This window comes from Mixophyes fleayi, chromosome 7 (genome assembly GCF_038048845.1).
Source record: "Mixophyes fleayi isolate aMixFle1 chromosome 7, aMixFle1.hap1, whole genome shotgun sequence".
NCBI lineage: Eukaryota > Metazoa > Chordata > Amphibia > Anura > Limnodynastidae > Mixophyes > Mixophyes fleayi.
Genome location: NC_134408.1, coordinates 53,261,201 through 53,278,919, shown reverse-complemented (window position 1 = coordinate 53,278,919; position 17,719 = coordinate 53,261,201). Strand labels below are relative to the sequence as shown.

Genomic DNA, 17,719 nt, shown 5'->3' with positions numbered 1-17,719 from the left:
TTTTGGTTTCATGGTGATCTCCATGAAACAGGTACAGTCTGTATGACTACAGAATTATTGTAGTGAACCTGTATTAAAATCCCCTCCAAACCAGGCTTCGTTTTTAATTATATATAAGTTTGGAGGACGGCGGAAAGGGGTTTTAGTGTAAGTGTGGGAGGGTGTATTGTTATGTGATCTGAGTGGGGTGTGAGATATTAATTTCATAGTAGGGTGAGAGTGAAGGCTAATCATTTAATTATGGGTCAGAGCTTTTAATTTATTGGTGGAGTGGTGGATATTTGATGGTGGGGACTATTTAATTTAATAGTGGGGTTATGGCGGACCTAATAATTTAGGTTGGAACGATGGGACTATTCATTTAATGTTGGGGTGGTATGGGTGCTATTAATTGAATGTGTGGCTGAGTCTGGAGAGAAGGATTGCTATTTCTTAGAAGTGAATGCTAATTATTTAATGTTTAGGAAGAAACAATATTTACATTTAATAAATAAACCTATTAATTTAATGTTGGTGTTGTTTGGGGGGAAATGGGTCTTTTTATGAACGGTGAATGCTATTAGATTTGCAGTCCAAATAGGTTGCTGGGAGGCCTAATTATTAAATGTGGGTGGTTTTTATTTAATGTTAGGCTGCTTTGGGGATTGCAGGCCTAACGTGTTAACTCATTGCTGGGCTTTCTAGATCTCATATACCTGTTCTTTTTCCAAACAGGGACCCAACATTCCAGGATCCAAGACACGAGCAGTAGCAACAAGTAGAGAAAGCAGCAAGAACAGGTAGAAAGCAGGACAGTCTACCAAATGTCCCGATTCTGCCGGGTCAGTCCCGATTTTTGGGGACAGACACTCCGTCAAGACTTACCTGACTGCCCCGCTTCACACGAATCTGCATGCACCTAACACCAGTGCATGCAGCATTGCCGTGTATATGATGGGAATAGGAAGAGTTTGAGAGCAGCCTATAGCACTGTCTAAAATTATAGCCACACCCCCATGCATGCTGATCATGCCCTCTAGCGGCGTGGAAACCCCTCTCTAGAAATCCTGCATTTACCCACGGTTTACAATATTGTGACTTTGATTCTGCAAAATGCAGTATCTGCATCAGAGTAAAAGAAGATTTTATTCAATGTAGAGACTTTTGGGCATTTCCATGAAGATCGTGGTGTATCCATTATCACACGTGTTTTCTGTACACACCATATGTTTATGACCACTACTAATTAAGGGCTTAATTTTAACCTGAGACACTTCTGCATCTATCAGATATTTGCATGTATGGGTTTCCTAGCTACTGCGGGGGTGAGGGTGTAATCTAGTTTATGGCCCTACAGTGTCTATTTAAATTGGTTTGTTGCACATTTCTTATTTGGCAGCCCTCGATGCAGGTTCGTTTGGCATCTGTTTACACCACTGCTAAGGTTAGTATTTAATACATGATCATGATGCCTATGTGATATTATTAAAAATGTTGTGTTCATAAAAAAAAAAGAGTATCTATTTCCTGGAATGTTCTGAGATTTAATGGTTTACTATTTTAATAGTAGTGTGATCACCTTTTTATCTGGATCAAAGAAAAGAGCCTACATAACATTGACAGTATATGGAGATGCCCATCTCATTCCTTACATAAAACTACCAAACATTTTTATTAGTTGTTTGCAGCCATTTAAAACCAATTAATACAAAAGATTTATTTAGCCATTGTAGAGGTAGGAAAAAACATCATTTTCAGGAGCCATTAAGTGAAATCTCTGAGTTTTGAAGATCTTTTAAAGTAGTCAATGTTTAATATGCATGCACTGACAAGCAATATGACTCCCAATAGTTAGGCATCAACATTATTTTTATTTTTGAGCACAATGATTGCATCGCACTTGGTCCAGCCATGATCTAATTGAATCCTGTAACTAGTTAGTGATATTTAGAAGACACAGCTGCCATTCAGTAGGTCTATCAGATGTCTGGTAAATTATGGCTTTCTTTGCTGCCAAGGGAAACCAGTCACTTCAACAAAGCAATATAGTGACCACTCAAAACACATGCACTATTTACCAAACATCACCAGGCTTTCAACCTCCAGTGTGTAAAGCTAGTCACACTGGCAAAGTCAATAATGTCAGGTGAATAAATAAGTTTGTTTGGAGGTTGGACCAGACAGCACTTCCTAGGTAAATTGATGTATTTTCATATATATTATGAACTGTTTATGGTTTATTCACCAGGACCAGAGATTTAGAATCAACTATAAAGTAACGTTCCAGTATAAACTTGATAAAGGCATTTGTTAGCTACACAATGTAAATGTTGTATGTGCCCCTTCCTGTTAACTCAATTTCTCATTAAAAAAAAAAATGAATTCCTGCCAATTCTACATATACTGCTGTTATCTATTCTGCATGGGAACACAATTTCACAAATAAATGTCAGAGCACTGACCAAGGATGATTGTAATTACAACACCACATTTAGAGTGGGTGGCATGAATAGGAGAAATGACACAAAAGTCAAATTAATCCTTTTTTTCTATGAAGTTACAGCAGCTCCAGTTGAAATGTAAAAGGAGTCAAACTGTAACAAATGCTGAATGACGGATTCCACTAACATGAGCAGAGTCCACCACTCACTGAAACGAAGGACTGTGGATTATTAGCTCCAAACACAACAAAGTAAACTGCCTGATGTATGGGTTACATTGTCTTCAGTAAATGTGCTAAAGGCAAAAAACAAAATAATACAAAACCAGGTTGAAAAAATAATACAGAGCTGTATACGCAAACCATAACCTCGCCTTAAATCAAAAAACATTGTAATTCAAGATCTTGTCCACACGAGCAGTTTTTCAGACCGTAATTGCTGTGTCAGACTAAACTAAACTAATATGAAAATGAAACAGGCTAGTATTCCACTCATCCCTATCCTGTGTCAGATGTAATGCACACTAACCGCTACAATTCACTGTTATTGTGAGAAGCAAGACAGGAGAGAAGCAACAAATTAAGGGAGAAATGATAATACGCGATGACTAGGAGAAAGATTGCTTAGGTTGTAGTGGGAGCCTATATAGTACTAGTCATGCGAGGGGTTTTCAGCTCCAAGACTTTGCTTTCCACATAGTATAAAGATCTAGTTTATAACAGGTGTCCTCCGTATCCAATGCGATGAGGTCATCACCAGACTCCATGAGAAAAATGGTCAAGCAGGGCTCCACTTTTGTCTTGGAAATCAAAAAAGGATACCCAGAAAAACAAAGTTAGTAAATGAAATGGACATTCTGGCTCTATTCACACGGGAGTCTAAAAGCACTAGAAAATAGTTTCCTGTGAATGTCTGCTAAATATGAACAATGTCATTTACACAACCTTCTTAGGAAGGTAAAGCTATTAAAAACATTGCACAATAAATGCATGAAAGGCTGAAATATCAGATATCAACTTCAACTAAGCAAATGTGTGTTCATCAGCATAGCTAATAAGGTTATATGGAAATTCACTAGGCATCACTGAAGAAACATTAAATACAATTTGAGAGGCATTTGTAGAGAATATTGTAGGAAGCAGATACCACTAAAATGTTTTCATCATTAATATCAAATTAAAAACAAATCATTAAGAAGTATATTGTTAAGTAGCATGATATCACAATAAGGGAGCGGAAGTGCAATTTGTAGTAGGAAAAAAGAGCTAAGTGGCAATGCACTTTTTAAATGGAGAGAAAAGCTTTACCAGGAAGCTTTTAAATCAAGGTCCTGACATTTTCGGTTTATTTTTATAAGGAGACAGAAATACAAAGAATTATTGTTAATGAAAGTTTAGAATAGCATTTGTCCTGCTTTGCTGTGAATTAGAGCATTAAGTGGATACATAGGAAGTTAGCAACTTAATTTTGGCGTCCTTTTTAGTTCACATTACTACAGTAACTGGTTTGGTCACTTTTTACACCAGAGTCTATTCCAAAACCTCCCTTCATTCTCCATTTAGGCTTACATTGGATTTTAATACCATGGGGTATATTTACTAAACTGCGGGTTTGAAGAAGTGGAGATGTTCCTGTTGCAACCAATCAGATTCTGGCTGTCATTTTGTAGAATGTACTAAATAAATGATAGCTAGAATCTGATTGGCTGCTATAGGCAACATCTCTACTTTTTCATACCCGCAGTTTAGTAAATATACCCTCATGTCTCCACTTTCTGCTCCATTCTCCACTACTATTATGCATCCATATGGCCCACTTACCAAACTGTTCCCCTACACTTTTTAGCCCCTTTACTTTCTCTCTGTTATTTCTTACATCACTGATTACTTTACTATATTGGGCTTCCAGAACTATAGGTTTGTGCACCAGACTTAAAATGCATACATGCCCATCAACAAAGTATCGTTGGAAATGAAGTGCAAATTATATATTTTTTATAAATATGTAAACATTCCCTTTATATGCACACTGCTGAAAGCTAATGCATCTACTCTCAGAACAGTTCCTGGCAGTAAGAATTTGCCTATCAAAAAACAAATAAATATATTACTTCAAAACACACAATCCCACCTCATAGCAAAATTCAACAAATGGCCAAGCAAAGCATATGCATTAAAGCACGTTCCAAAAGTGGAAAGTGAACCCTTATATATGAGCATGGCCTTAATGCAAAAATATATGTGCTGTATATCTGCATTTTTGCAGCTTCACAAATGACCCATAGCGGTAAATGTAGCAAGCTACGTTTTCCCGGTGTGTTTGAAAAGTGAAGATGTTGTCTATAGCAACCAATCACATTCTAGTTATAATTTATTTAGTACATTCTACAAAATGATAGCCACAATCTGATTGTTTGCTATAGGCAAGATCTCTACTTTTCAAACCCGCAGCTTGATACATTTAGCCCATAGTGTTCTTTTCCTGGCTTATTCATGAAGATTCTGATGTGCATAGGAAAATTCTTCCCCCGTGATCAAACGCATATGAAATATATACCAAAGTGTATTGAACATTTAATATATACGGGTCTTCCATATATGGAAGTTACTTAGCATTTTAGGTTTAGTATTCCGTTAAACAATGCCCTGTGTCACTGCCGAATGTAGAAAACCCTTAAATTCACTGTTTAAGAGCACCTGTAAAAGGGAAAAACAAAACTAAAAACAAATGAATGTAGGGTAAATAGGTACTTGGTTTGGTCATTTTCAAAACAGGAAAAAGACTCACAATATTTGCAGATTTTTTTTAAGCCCCACTAAATTAGTAGCAATTGAAGTGGAGACTGTTACTTTATTTAGTAATTAATGGTGTTATGATTTATTCAGTTTGGTTTACTTATAGCTAAATGCCAACACATTGTCTAATGTCCAGTAAAAACCCAGTTTATCAGTACTCCTTAAGGACTCTGGCATAAACCGCTATGTGACAATTCACACAATGCAGAAAAGGACAAGTCTGCATTTAGATGCAGGAAATTCAGGGTGGAGGAGGAAAAGCTTGGGGTTGGTAAATCTAGGATAGAAACAGAAATCATGTTTAGGGGATCTTTTCCCAAAACGCCTTTGTGAAAACATCTTTGCAATATTAACCATGTAAACACCACATAAGATGTTTCACTTGAAACAAACCTTTGAATGTCATACTACCATAAAAGTAAGTCTGGCTTTGAGGTGATTAGAGATGAGTAAATGTATACTTACACACACAAACACATACATGCATACAGTGAAATACAGCTGGTAGTAGAAGGACAGATAAGTTAATCTGTCCTAAATTAGGCTAGGTACATACTGGAGCGTATTTTGGACAATAATTGGGCATATCAGCAGACATACGACCGTTCCGTCGGAAGTCAGGTTAGTGTGTATAGTGACCCGATGGTCGAAAGTCATTCTAAAGTGTCGACTGAGGGCTCATTTGGTTGGTCGTACTGTTTAATATTTTCTAACCAATCACCTAACATTCATGTAGTGTGTATGCACTAATGCTCACGATCCCTATAGAGTTTAAAGAGTCAGGCTCTTTTCAACCGATGATAGCAATGAATGTCCCGGTGAATAAATGTAGAGTGCGCTGTAGAAGGAATAATTCATTTGTTCATTCTGTTTTGTAGTCACAAAAACTAACTAAATTCGTTAGGACATGTGTATAGCTATAACAAGGCATTTTAACTGGTGTGACAATGTGACAAGAATGAATAAATATTGTGCGGTCATTCTCTAAAGACTAGAGGACCAGACGAAGAGCACAGATCTGAAGGTAAATAGTGTCAGTGTGTACGCATGAATCGTCAGACTGATCGGACCTTCAGTCATAGGTACAATCGTTTGAGATAACGCGTCTGTCAGAAAATTCTTCAGTGTGTACCTAGCCTTAGTTTTCTCTCTGGTGTTCAAATCTGGCATATTGTGGTTATGATGATAAATTGCTGGGAGGCGCTGGGGAGGATCAGATTTTAGAACTAAGCGATTTTAGTTTCTAAATATTTAAAACACACAGATTTGAAGGAAAGAGGGTATACTTTTTTTGCCATTCTTATTCTCTCAATAAGAGAACAGAATCAGAAACTATTTCTATTGTTACTCTCCATACATTACAGACCGGTAGTTTCGCAGAAGGTGGCCAGTAAAGCCATTTTTTGTTATTTTTTTGTGAGAAAGGAGTATTAACAGATATCCCAGTATCAACACCCCTCCCCCCCCCCCCCCCAAAAAAAAAAACAATGTCTAAAAAATAAAAGGATGAACTTACCTACACCCAGATTCTTTAGCATCAACTGTAATTCACTAAAATACCTCTAAATTATTTAGACTGAGTTAATATTGTAGTACAATGTGAATGAACAAGTTACATGCAAGGTACAGTGAACACAGGATGCAATTATGACATAGTAGCAGCATGTACGCAGAATCCAAGCTCCCCCTACACATACACACAGGCACTGAGAATATTACTAACCAGATGCGTCTTTAGGATACTGCACAATCCATTAGCCTATGTAAACAGTAATTCTCAAGACACCTGCAGTCACAATAAATCCACATATAGAGCTACTATGCTACTAGCAATTGGCCCTGGCTAGGGTGTGAAGTATAATGGGACCCAATCCCCACCATGTACCCCACAAGAGAGGTAGCAGTGAGCCTGAGGTGCATTGACAGATAAAGGACACCTATATTTGAGGAGATGTAAGCTTCCATCAGCAAGAAGAGCTAGGGGTTCCTACAGTACTCCTGAGAATAGATTAAACCAGTGGTTCCCAAACTGTGTGCCGCAGCTCCCTGGGGTGTCACGGCAATCTCACAGGGGTGCTGTGGTCAGAGTCGGGGGTAAGCTGGGTAACCAAGGCGGGGGACTACTTGGTAATTATTTTGGCTTAAGGGTGCCTTGAAAAATTATGGAGACCGTAAGGGTACCTCAAACTCAGAACGTTTGGGATCCACTGAATTAATCTATTGAAGCCAAAAAGTGCTACACCGATCACTTGATAATTCCATTGGGACACCGTCTAGACATATTGTGATAGGATCTCAACCCCACTGTTATGATCGGCCTTGTTTCTTTGTGTGCATTTTTGTTATGATCTGCCCTGTTTCTTTGTGTGCATTTTACCCTGTGTTATTATTTGTCTTGTTACCCCGTGTGCACATATCTGTGATTCTCCCGAGGAGCTGCTGTCCGGCCATTCCTCTATCAGGGGTTAACTAGCACTGCTAATTAATTATCCTCACCTGTCTGTGGCCTACATATGCCTGCTTATTCCTGAATCCTTTGCTGGTCATAGAAGTCTCTGGCCTGCTCATGTGGCTCTGTTCCTGAATTACCTGCATGTATCTCTGTTCCTGGTTTCAGTTAAGTTATTGACTGCATTTCTTTATCATTTACTGTTGTCTGCCAAGATCTGGAAATCCATTGTTTCATTCAACTTGAACTATTTACTGTTTATTTGCCTTCCCTGGACTATACCTTTACTGCAATAAACAGTTTAAACATTTATATCATGTGTCTGGCTCCATGGCTGTAATTAAAGAATGGGTTTTGAACAGAACCGTAACACCCACACATGTTGTGGCACGGGGTCTTTCACCATGAATATTAACTTAGTCTCACTGGTTTCTTTTTATAATAGGCGATTAAACAGTGCTGTTGAAACTGCACTACCACCTACGTGAGCAATCTTACAAAATTTCTCCCTGCCCCCGCCATAGTCCTGGGGGCTAATCAGTGTAGTGGTTTTTTTATTCCTTTGATTGAGGCTTGTGATTTGTCCTCCTATTCACTTCCCATTTCCCGGTTTTTGGCCAGGTCTGTGAGAACAACCAACAGAACCCCTGAAAAAGCATATGCATGGACAAGCCTCTAGTTCCAGCTAGGATAGGGAGTAGCTTAGTTAAATTTACTTAACAGATGGTAGTGCAGCTTTGCATCCTACATTAAGGTTTCTTTTGCGTTTTTGTGCCTTTGTGTACCAATTACAATGGGTTTATTTAATGAATGTCTTGATTTTTATGGTGTCAGAGATACAAATCAGCATAAATCACAACCTGCCATACTGGACACTGATAAATAGTAATCAAGAGGTCTTCGCTCTGTGTGAGATAATAAACCAGTAATGCAGCGGTGGATGACTATGGTGTTGAAAGAGAGGTATGGTTCTTGTGTCCTGATCTGTGGAAGAAACCATATGTGTGGGGATACATGGGACAGATTGAAGTGTTTCACTGCAACATCTTCAAATTTCATTTCTAATGAGAAAACACTCACTGTTCGAAAAGGTAAACAAGTTCTGGCAGCTAGTCGCCAACACCCTAATTCTAGGCACCCCAAGCTATTTCCCACCTTTGTCATTTACATAATAACATGGCATACAATTATATTTATCTCTATTCCTGGAATTCATAAGAAAATGCAAGGTTAGCATAATTACATTATATAACGAATTAATATATGTACTAGAATGGATACACCCTTTCCGACAAATGCCTCAAGCACACAAGCATTTTAATAATCAGTGGTTTAATCATGTATAGAAGCATTCTTTTTCAAGCACTTATGCAGGACATACAAACAATGTGTCATTTGATATTGTGTTGTTTTTTTTTAAATACATGCTCTGTTTTTTGTTTCCCCAGTAATTTAGCATCTTGTGTTGTTTCTTAGGGAGGAGCAAAAAATTGTGGCAAAGTAGATTCTGGATTATCGTTTAAAAAAAATAAAAAAATAAAAAAAAAAGTGTGACAAGTAACAAAAAAAACAAACAAAAAAGCAGCCTAAATTAGAAAGATTGTACAAGTAATGCAGTGAAATGAAGGGTTTTCGAATGTTTTTGGTGTTGGGACACACAAGTAGGCATTAATTCACACAATTCATGTAACCAATTGATCAGAATTCACTGAAAGTAACGTCAGATAACGTGTATTCAAAACAATGCCCTTTTTCACCCCCTCTAAACACATTGCCTCCTTTACATGTTATCTGAGGGCACATTCAGCGACTCCAGATTGGTCGGATACATGTTGTTTGAGTGGCGAGGAGCAGCCCCTTAATGACGCTCCATACCATGTAATCATCTTATTTAGATTGTGCATTTATAAGCCCTTTTGATAAATGAAGATCTTGAGCTATAGGAAGCTTCTCCTTCTCATTTTATCCAGAGCTCTCCATTCTGGTGGTAATCATTTTAACAATTACCACAAATCCATTAAATTTCACCATTGTTAAAGCGTACCCAACCCCTCCATTCATATATCATTGGAATGTTTAGGACTATACAAGAGAACTATGGGAAGTTGTACATGGGTCAACTAATCGAGTCTAAAGCTTGGGTACACACTCTGATCTGCACAATAATTGCATCACATGATAAATAACAGTTTGGTCAGATAATGCAACATTGTGTACACTCCCACAATCATGTTTTATTGTACCAAAGCACATTGTATTGCTTGATTTGGTTTTATAAACTTCCTAAAAATCACGATCGAATGATGTTGGGTAAATATAGCAGTGTGGGTGGATATCAGTACAGTGTACAGAGTCACAATCTTTTTCAGCAGATTGTTATGAGAGATGAAGATTGCTGATCTAAATGTAAATCATGTAGGTGATCACATATGAATCAGCATGTTAATCAGACTTTCAGTCATTGGTAAAATCGTTACAGAAATCGCATCTGAAGTCATTTTCAATAGTGTGTACCCAGCTTTACTCTTGTGCAGGTGTTGTCTAAGAGAAATGACATCAGTGTGCCCAGCAGGCTGCATGCGCACAGGCTATTGCAAGTATTCAATCCTAAAAGCGTTCGTCCATCACAGACAAAGCTCTCTCTCCTATTCAGGGGCGGATCTAGACAATTGTTCTACCCGGGGCGATTTTAAGGAGAGGGGGGGGGGATCTGATCAGAGCAGCCGGGCAGCACACTGTCACTGCCGAACGGACCTGCACAGTGTACAGCTGTCGGCAGAAAGTCCCTGCTAGGGGGGCCTGGATCCGCCACTGCTCCTATTCCACCTGCTTATGCCAATAAACATCTAGTAAAATTGGATTCCGAGAACTAGATGCACTTAAGTGAGGCTTGACCATTTAAATCTGTATTTTCTGTCCACTCCAGTTCAATATAATCAGCACAAAATAGATTTGTTAGTCTTTGCATGGATATTCACAAGAAAAATTAAAGCTAGACACTATTGGCATTTTGATTTGAATGGACTAATGTCTAGACTTTAAATCTTGTACACCAAAATTACAGTTTATTTTTATGTACTTTGGTCAATTTGGTGATCACCATAAACATTTTCATTGAAATTATTTTTGTATTTTACTTTAACTAACTGCTAATTCTTAAATTAGGTTTAAAAACCTACATATATTTTGGACAATCTGTTCACTCTAGCAATACATACATACATACATACCATACATACATACTGGAGTGAGAGGAGAGGCTTTTGTTTGCTCCATACCAATTTCTTGTTCACTAAATGGTAATTTTGGATTGATGACTCCGGTGAATAAGAAAGGCACTTCATATCTTTGAAACAATTTTTTTGAAATTATAATATTCATCCTTTGTTATTAATATTTAAACCAATTTCTGCCAATGAAATTAATAAATTTAGAACAAACATGTAGATCTTTTGTTTCTAATATTTTATTTAAAAAAAAAAAAACAATTTGGACAGTGGTTCTAAGCAGAGCAGCAATATCATTGATAAATTCAGTTATTTATTGTAGGAATTTCAGTATAACGCTTTGTAATTTAGTTTTAAGATACCGTGACAATGAAACGTATTTGCTTCAATTACGTATTTGTTTTAGTTTGTCCTCTGATAATGACCAGTGTGACATGCCAGTCTTATTGTAATGTTTCGCCAAATTTGATTTCAGGACAGATTCGCAGAAACGATTACAAACTAAATATGAAACTCATAAACTTTCTTACAACATGCAAACTACTAACACAGGTTTTGCTTAGCACAGGGGTGGAAGGGAATATGGAAAACAGGCACAGCAAATTTTTTTTTTGAGCATAAAGAAAATACACATATACAGCCCAACATTTCCAGCTTGGGAATCAGACCACCAATGGCATGCCTCCGTACGGGTGTGTTGTTCCCCAATTTGAGGCATGGCAAGTTTCCCCATTATATGCGTAGCGCTTCTCAAATTCTATGCCTCCACGAACCCCTGCCTCTGGCTGTTGGAACTTCACTGCCTAAATCAGGACAGTTGCGGGATGAGCATACAGAACATGCAAATGGAAAGCCAGGCCATCAAAGTTAGGATCCCTTGTGACAGGGATGCCCAAGTTACTAGTTAGACAGTCTTGCTTTTATTTTCGTTAGCAAGTGTTCGTTATAAACTGCAGGGCCTGCATGGGGCAGCCCTCTAAACTTCAAAAAGCTTTTAATCTCAGTAATAATTTAAAAAATATATTTAATCAAAGGAAGATACTCCTATCTGTAATAACATATCATCAGGCATTGTTACAAGCTATAACAAACAAATTTGACAATCAGAGGAGGGCTAACCCGCGGGGCAAGGCTCAATTTAGCAGCTTATTAGGAACATTTTAAAATGGAAAAAAATGCAGGTGGTCCAGTGACCCATGCCAAGGTAGTCCACTATAAGACCGGTCTGGGGGGCGGATGCCCCCCTGCCCAGCTCTGCTGACAATATAGCAGGAAGGAGCTGGGGGCAACAGGTGCAGGCTCAGAGGGCTGTCTGTTGCCTATCACAGAGCTAGGATCTGACTGATTGCTAGAAGTTACCACACATTACAAAGCGTCAACATTTTTAAACTAAAGTTTGTTATGATACTATCATTTAAACAAATTCCCTTTAGCTATACTTACTATATCCCTGTATACTGGATATAACACTGATTGAAATATGCTCCTTATGATGTTGATTTACTTATCTCAGTTAACTTCAGCCAGACTTTAATTCTGTCACAGACTTCGTATAGTTTAACTGTTATTTTGGCTTCTAGATGCTTTTGCTCAGTTTTTCATTCTCTTGCAATAAACAAGGTAACTTAGATCCCAGATCCTTGAATGACAGTGTTCACGTGATGGAGCACATTCATACAAATGGTCACTGGCAGATCTAGAGCTGCTGGTTTTTAAACTGATTATTTTTTCTCTCACTGGTCTCTTCTTAATAATTTGACCTTCCGCCAGACAGATCTACCGAATGGAACTTCCAGATTACATGCAACAGTAAGAGACAGACATTTCTTTGCATTCAACAATTCAGAGCCTAAACGGTCTATAAACGGTCACTACCCGTGTCAGTTCGGAAAGGTAATTCTTCAGCCCCCCATTCTCTGTGTATAAAAATTCTGAAACTTTATCGGCTGCAGTCCCCTTCAAACTTCTACCAACTCTCCTCGGAGTGAAGTACATGGCTTCCTAAATCTTCACAGCTTTACCAATGACTGCAACCTCACTACTCTGCTTATTATGGACTAGAGCTACATGATTATGTTGCTGGAAAACCATTGTCTGAAAAGATTGTGACTCTGCACACTCCATAGAGATCTATGGACACTGCCATCATGAGTGCATACACACTGCGGAATTGGATCTACATCGTTCCATTGTTGAACAACACTTTTAGTCTGGTTTAAAAATCAAATGAAATGAACGATAATCATTCGTCATCGTACACACTAATGCGATATCGGGCCGAAAAGTCGTTTAGCGTATGATTGGCTGGATGATCAGCTGAAAACACTATAATGTGTACCCAGCCTTAGCAGCTGTTAGAGGACTACAGTAATCTCCTGCTAAACAAAATGATCTTGGACTGGTCGGTCTTCACACATTTGCTGGGGATCTTTCTTCTCTAAATATGTCACTATTTATTGCAAGGCCACAGTATACAACTGTGGGATTCTCTATTTTTGTAACAGATGAAAAGTCTGAGGATAGTCACTGATGATCCCTGAATAAAACATTGGTTAATGCTTAATAATCTCATCTAAGACTCTTCCGTGTCCATATGGAATTAGCATTACTGATCATTTTGATCGACAACAGTTTTTTACTTGTTTGATTCATTCTGTTAAGGTGGTCATAGAACGGTACCTCGCTGTAAGTCCTCTCTAAATAAATATTTATTCAGGAAACAATAGCTGGGTCAATACCAGAGGTTCATTCTCTTTTGGATGGGTCTTCACTAGTTTCCAGCAATTATATATAAATATTGAACATGGCACCAAAATAATGGCATTTCGGGTACTCGTCACACATTTAGTTGTCCAAATCTCTTGTATTAGAAAAACAAGTCATCTGAAACTTGTCTCACTCCATGATAGTGCCGAGTCTGCATCTAACCCCAGGATGTGATGGCTTATACATGTTTGTATTGCACAAGGAACACGTCCATTAAGGCTTAATGGTCGTAATTTCATTGCTTTTCTAATTTTGAGTGGAAGAGTTTCAATAGTTTTCTTAAATTTTAGATGGTGTGCAAGTGTAACAAGCCTTAATCGACCGTGTAAACCGTAACTTTTTTGTTTATATATTTATAATCATTCTGATCACTTACAAAATGCACAACTGGCTTTTTTCCCCACCACAGAAGTATCTCCACAATATAAATAATTCCTCTATTATCTGGAGTTCATTTCCTCGAGATGCAGTGATAAAATGACAGAAAACTACTTTATGGTTAATAAAAATCGATCAAGTACTCCTTGAATGAACAGTTGTAAATCAGGCCCAGCAAATATATCTCACAGCTGCTGATTAATAATGCAAGTCTACTTTGTTCATTTGCCAACAGTAAATCACAGAATCCTACAAACTAACACATTGGAAAAAGAAAATTCCATTCCCTACAATAATAATGTCACAACTGTTAAAAAGATGATCTTCTAATTTGTACAGTTCTATTTAAAGTAGTTAAATGATCACCATGTGTCAGTGCACTAACCACCATTTAGGAAGTGTTAACCTGTGGGAGATCAATCTATCAAGCAGGTTATATTTTAGGAAGTCTGTCACTGTAAAGAAACACAAACGCACACAATCTTTGTTCCTTGTGATTAAAGATGCTCACTGACCCCCGTGTTTTGGTTTTGGTTTTGAATCTGGATTACCGTTGGGTTTTGGTAAAACCACCACTGTGCGTTTTGGTTTTGTTTTGCAATTTTGTTTAAAAATCAATTTTTTGGGCCTAAATTAACCTAATTTAGTGCTCCACCTGCTTCTTGGATAAGTAAGGTAATTCTAAAGCTAATAAATCATGAAAAAAACAGTTTAATCACTGGTAGGCCGTCCTTACTTCTGCACACAAACCCGATTGTCTTCCTCTCCATCTTAGCCTATTGGCAATCGTCTTTGGGTGTATATTACACCCTACACTTATAGTTAAATATATAAAGAAGTGGACAAAGGCAGTTTGGTTTCTGTCTGCATCAGCCCCCCCTCCCCCTCCACTCTCTACTTGTGATGGACACAGCTGGCAAGACATGGGCTAATACAGGCAATAATGTGCCAAATCCTGCAAATTAATACAAAAACAACATTTAGATTTGAAGAACAAAATTTGAAAAATACCATGGAAGTAGAGGGAATTGAATTTCAGCCACAACCTTAAATGGAATGCCATTGAGAGACAAGACACGGTTTTATAGGTCAATGCTACAAACAGGTTCAAGGTACCCAATCAAATATATATCAATATTAGACAAACAAATCCCTGGGAACTCTCTTAATTACAAAAGGTAATAAACTGAGTGAAGAAAGCAAACAAACTTGAGAAAAGAAACGCAACAACCAATTGATTTTTGCCATCATGAACACAAAACCCCATCAACTGAAGCAAGAGCCCAGATGTCCACCACCAACCAACACACTTAAAGCATTAACCATTTGGCCAAGAACCAAAAGTCTATGGCCGGTAACCGCAGCACCTGCTTAACCCCCTTTGCAATGAGTGTTGAACTACAAGACCAGCACACAAATGACCCTAGCTTCATGTTCAGATATCTCCAAAACCAGTGTTACTCATTTTTGTGGCAACAGTGTTACCGACAAGGACTATATAGACAAAGAAATTCTGATTAGTAGAAGACCAACAATCATCATCATCAGTTATTTATAGAGCACCACTAATTCTGCAGCACTGTAGAGAGAACTCATTCACATAAGTCCCTGCACATACACACACACACACACACACACACACACACACACACACACACACAGAGAAAGAGTAGGGTCAATTTTGATAGCAGCCAATTAACCTACTAGTATGTTTTTGGGGTATGGGAGGAAACCGGAGCACCCGGAGGAAACCCACGCACAGGGAGAACATACAAACTCCACACAGATAAGGCCATGGTCAGGAATTGAACTCATGACCCTAGTTCTGTCAGGCAGAAGTGCTAACAACTAGGCCACTGTGCTGCCAACAATGATTAAATGCAGACTTACATTAAAACACACAAAAGACAATTTGCACACTGCTAGACATTGCGAAGATACTGCATTGAGTTGTATGTCATAAGACAGAAATGTGCATGTCGCTCTAAATTTAAAGTGGCAATGGCAGGACCCTAACTCTCACATTAACTGTAAGAGTTGCCGAAATGTCTAACTGTCTGGATGGAGACTTGTCAAAATTGTCCTTTGTGTGTTTTAATGTAAGTCTGCATTTAATCATTGTTGGTCTTCTTCTAATCGGAATTTCTTTGTTTATATAGTCCTTGTCAGTAACACTGTTGTCAGAATAACGGACCCAACCCTCCAAAAACAGACCATTTGCTAATATGCACTTCCTATGACAAATCACGTTTGGTACTTTTAGGAGTTATATTTAAGCCATGACGTATGCTGATAATGGGTATGCAGAGAGCAGCAAACCAAAAACAATCTCTCAAACAATCTGAAAGTTTTCGGCAAATTAATTGAGCGATTCTACCACAATGTGATAAAGTTAAATAGCAAAGTATTAATGCAGCTTCATAGAATGAATTTTTTATGGAAGCTTTTCATTTGTTTAGTCTAGAACAATAGTGACCTTAGAGATGGATTATATGAGCCACATGCCTGGTGTTGTTTTACTATGATCAGTTATAGTGTTACATCAGATGAGAGAGAAAAAAACCCACACTGCTACCTAGATACCAAGACCATTGAGACTGTTGCAATTCCTGTTGGTATAAATGAAAAAGAAAGCTGGGCTAAATAAAATAAGCTGGAACAAAGCTACTACTCCATTATATTTCTGATAAAAGTGTACACAGTACACGTATACATAGTCTGCAAATTACACAATTTCAGCTTCTGTGTTTTAATAGATCTAAATGTGTTCCCATTTCAATGACAGAGATGCACTTTCATATGTCATGTAATACCACTAAAGGTGATGTTCGGGGGTGGTAATCAGGGGCCAGGGAGGATTCATGCAGGAGATTTATGTGCCAAAAATGGTCCTGACAGACTCGATCAAATAAGGTAAAACATTCTTCCTTTTTTCTGCTAATTAGTTTTCCTGTATTCTGAAAATTCACTTTTTCCATTCATCACAAAAAAAAATGTATTTTTTATGTTTTTGCCTCAAAGATAAATTTAAAACAATATATATATATTTTTTAAAAACATTCCTTTACAAAATTTAAAATGCATATAATCAAATAGGAGAAAGAAAAACAAATAAAAAATAAATCAATCAACTTTTAAAATGAAAGAGGAATTTCTAAAAACACCCAAAGCAATTTTAAATAAAGTGCAGTAGTTTATCATGTTAAAGTTTTTTTCCAGCACATAAATGGCTAAATATGGTGGCAAGGGTGTATCTTTCCAGGCTACTACTGTGGGGCCCAACAGCACAGGAAGCCGTGTTAGAGAAAAGAATGTCCTTTGAAGTACAAACGTAACATGACTTCATAGGCTTAGACAGGGAGTCAAACTATTTGGAAAATAACTGAGGATAAAATGACTAAATACATAATATCAGACTTATGTGCCAGACTGCTAGTAATAGAATCACTACTAAATACTGACTAGGGATGGTAAAGAGCTTTGTCGCAATTTTGCTATAAGGTTCAGGAATTTCTACCTCTCTGCAAGATGGACTTTCCCCAATCAGTGCTGCATTAAATAAAGATATACAGCGGCGAACAAAAAAAATTGTCCCTGCCACATAGGAAATCATGACCCAGGAAAGATGAAAGACAGGCCTCTCTCTCCAGCAATTTGGTCAGGAACCACCATGACCCATTTCTG

The 17,719-nt window shown here is 37.8% G+C and overlaps 1 protein-coding gene across 4 annotated transcripts in view; it reads right to left on the bottom strand.

Moving 5' to 3' along the window:
- The window catches only part of CARHSP1 (calcium regulated heat stable protein 1), a 53,872-nt gene that overhangs the window by 16,468 nt on the left and 19,685 nt on the right, over positions 1-17,719 (bottom strand). The gene's annotated exons all lie outside the window — the stretch shown is intronic.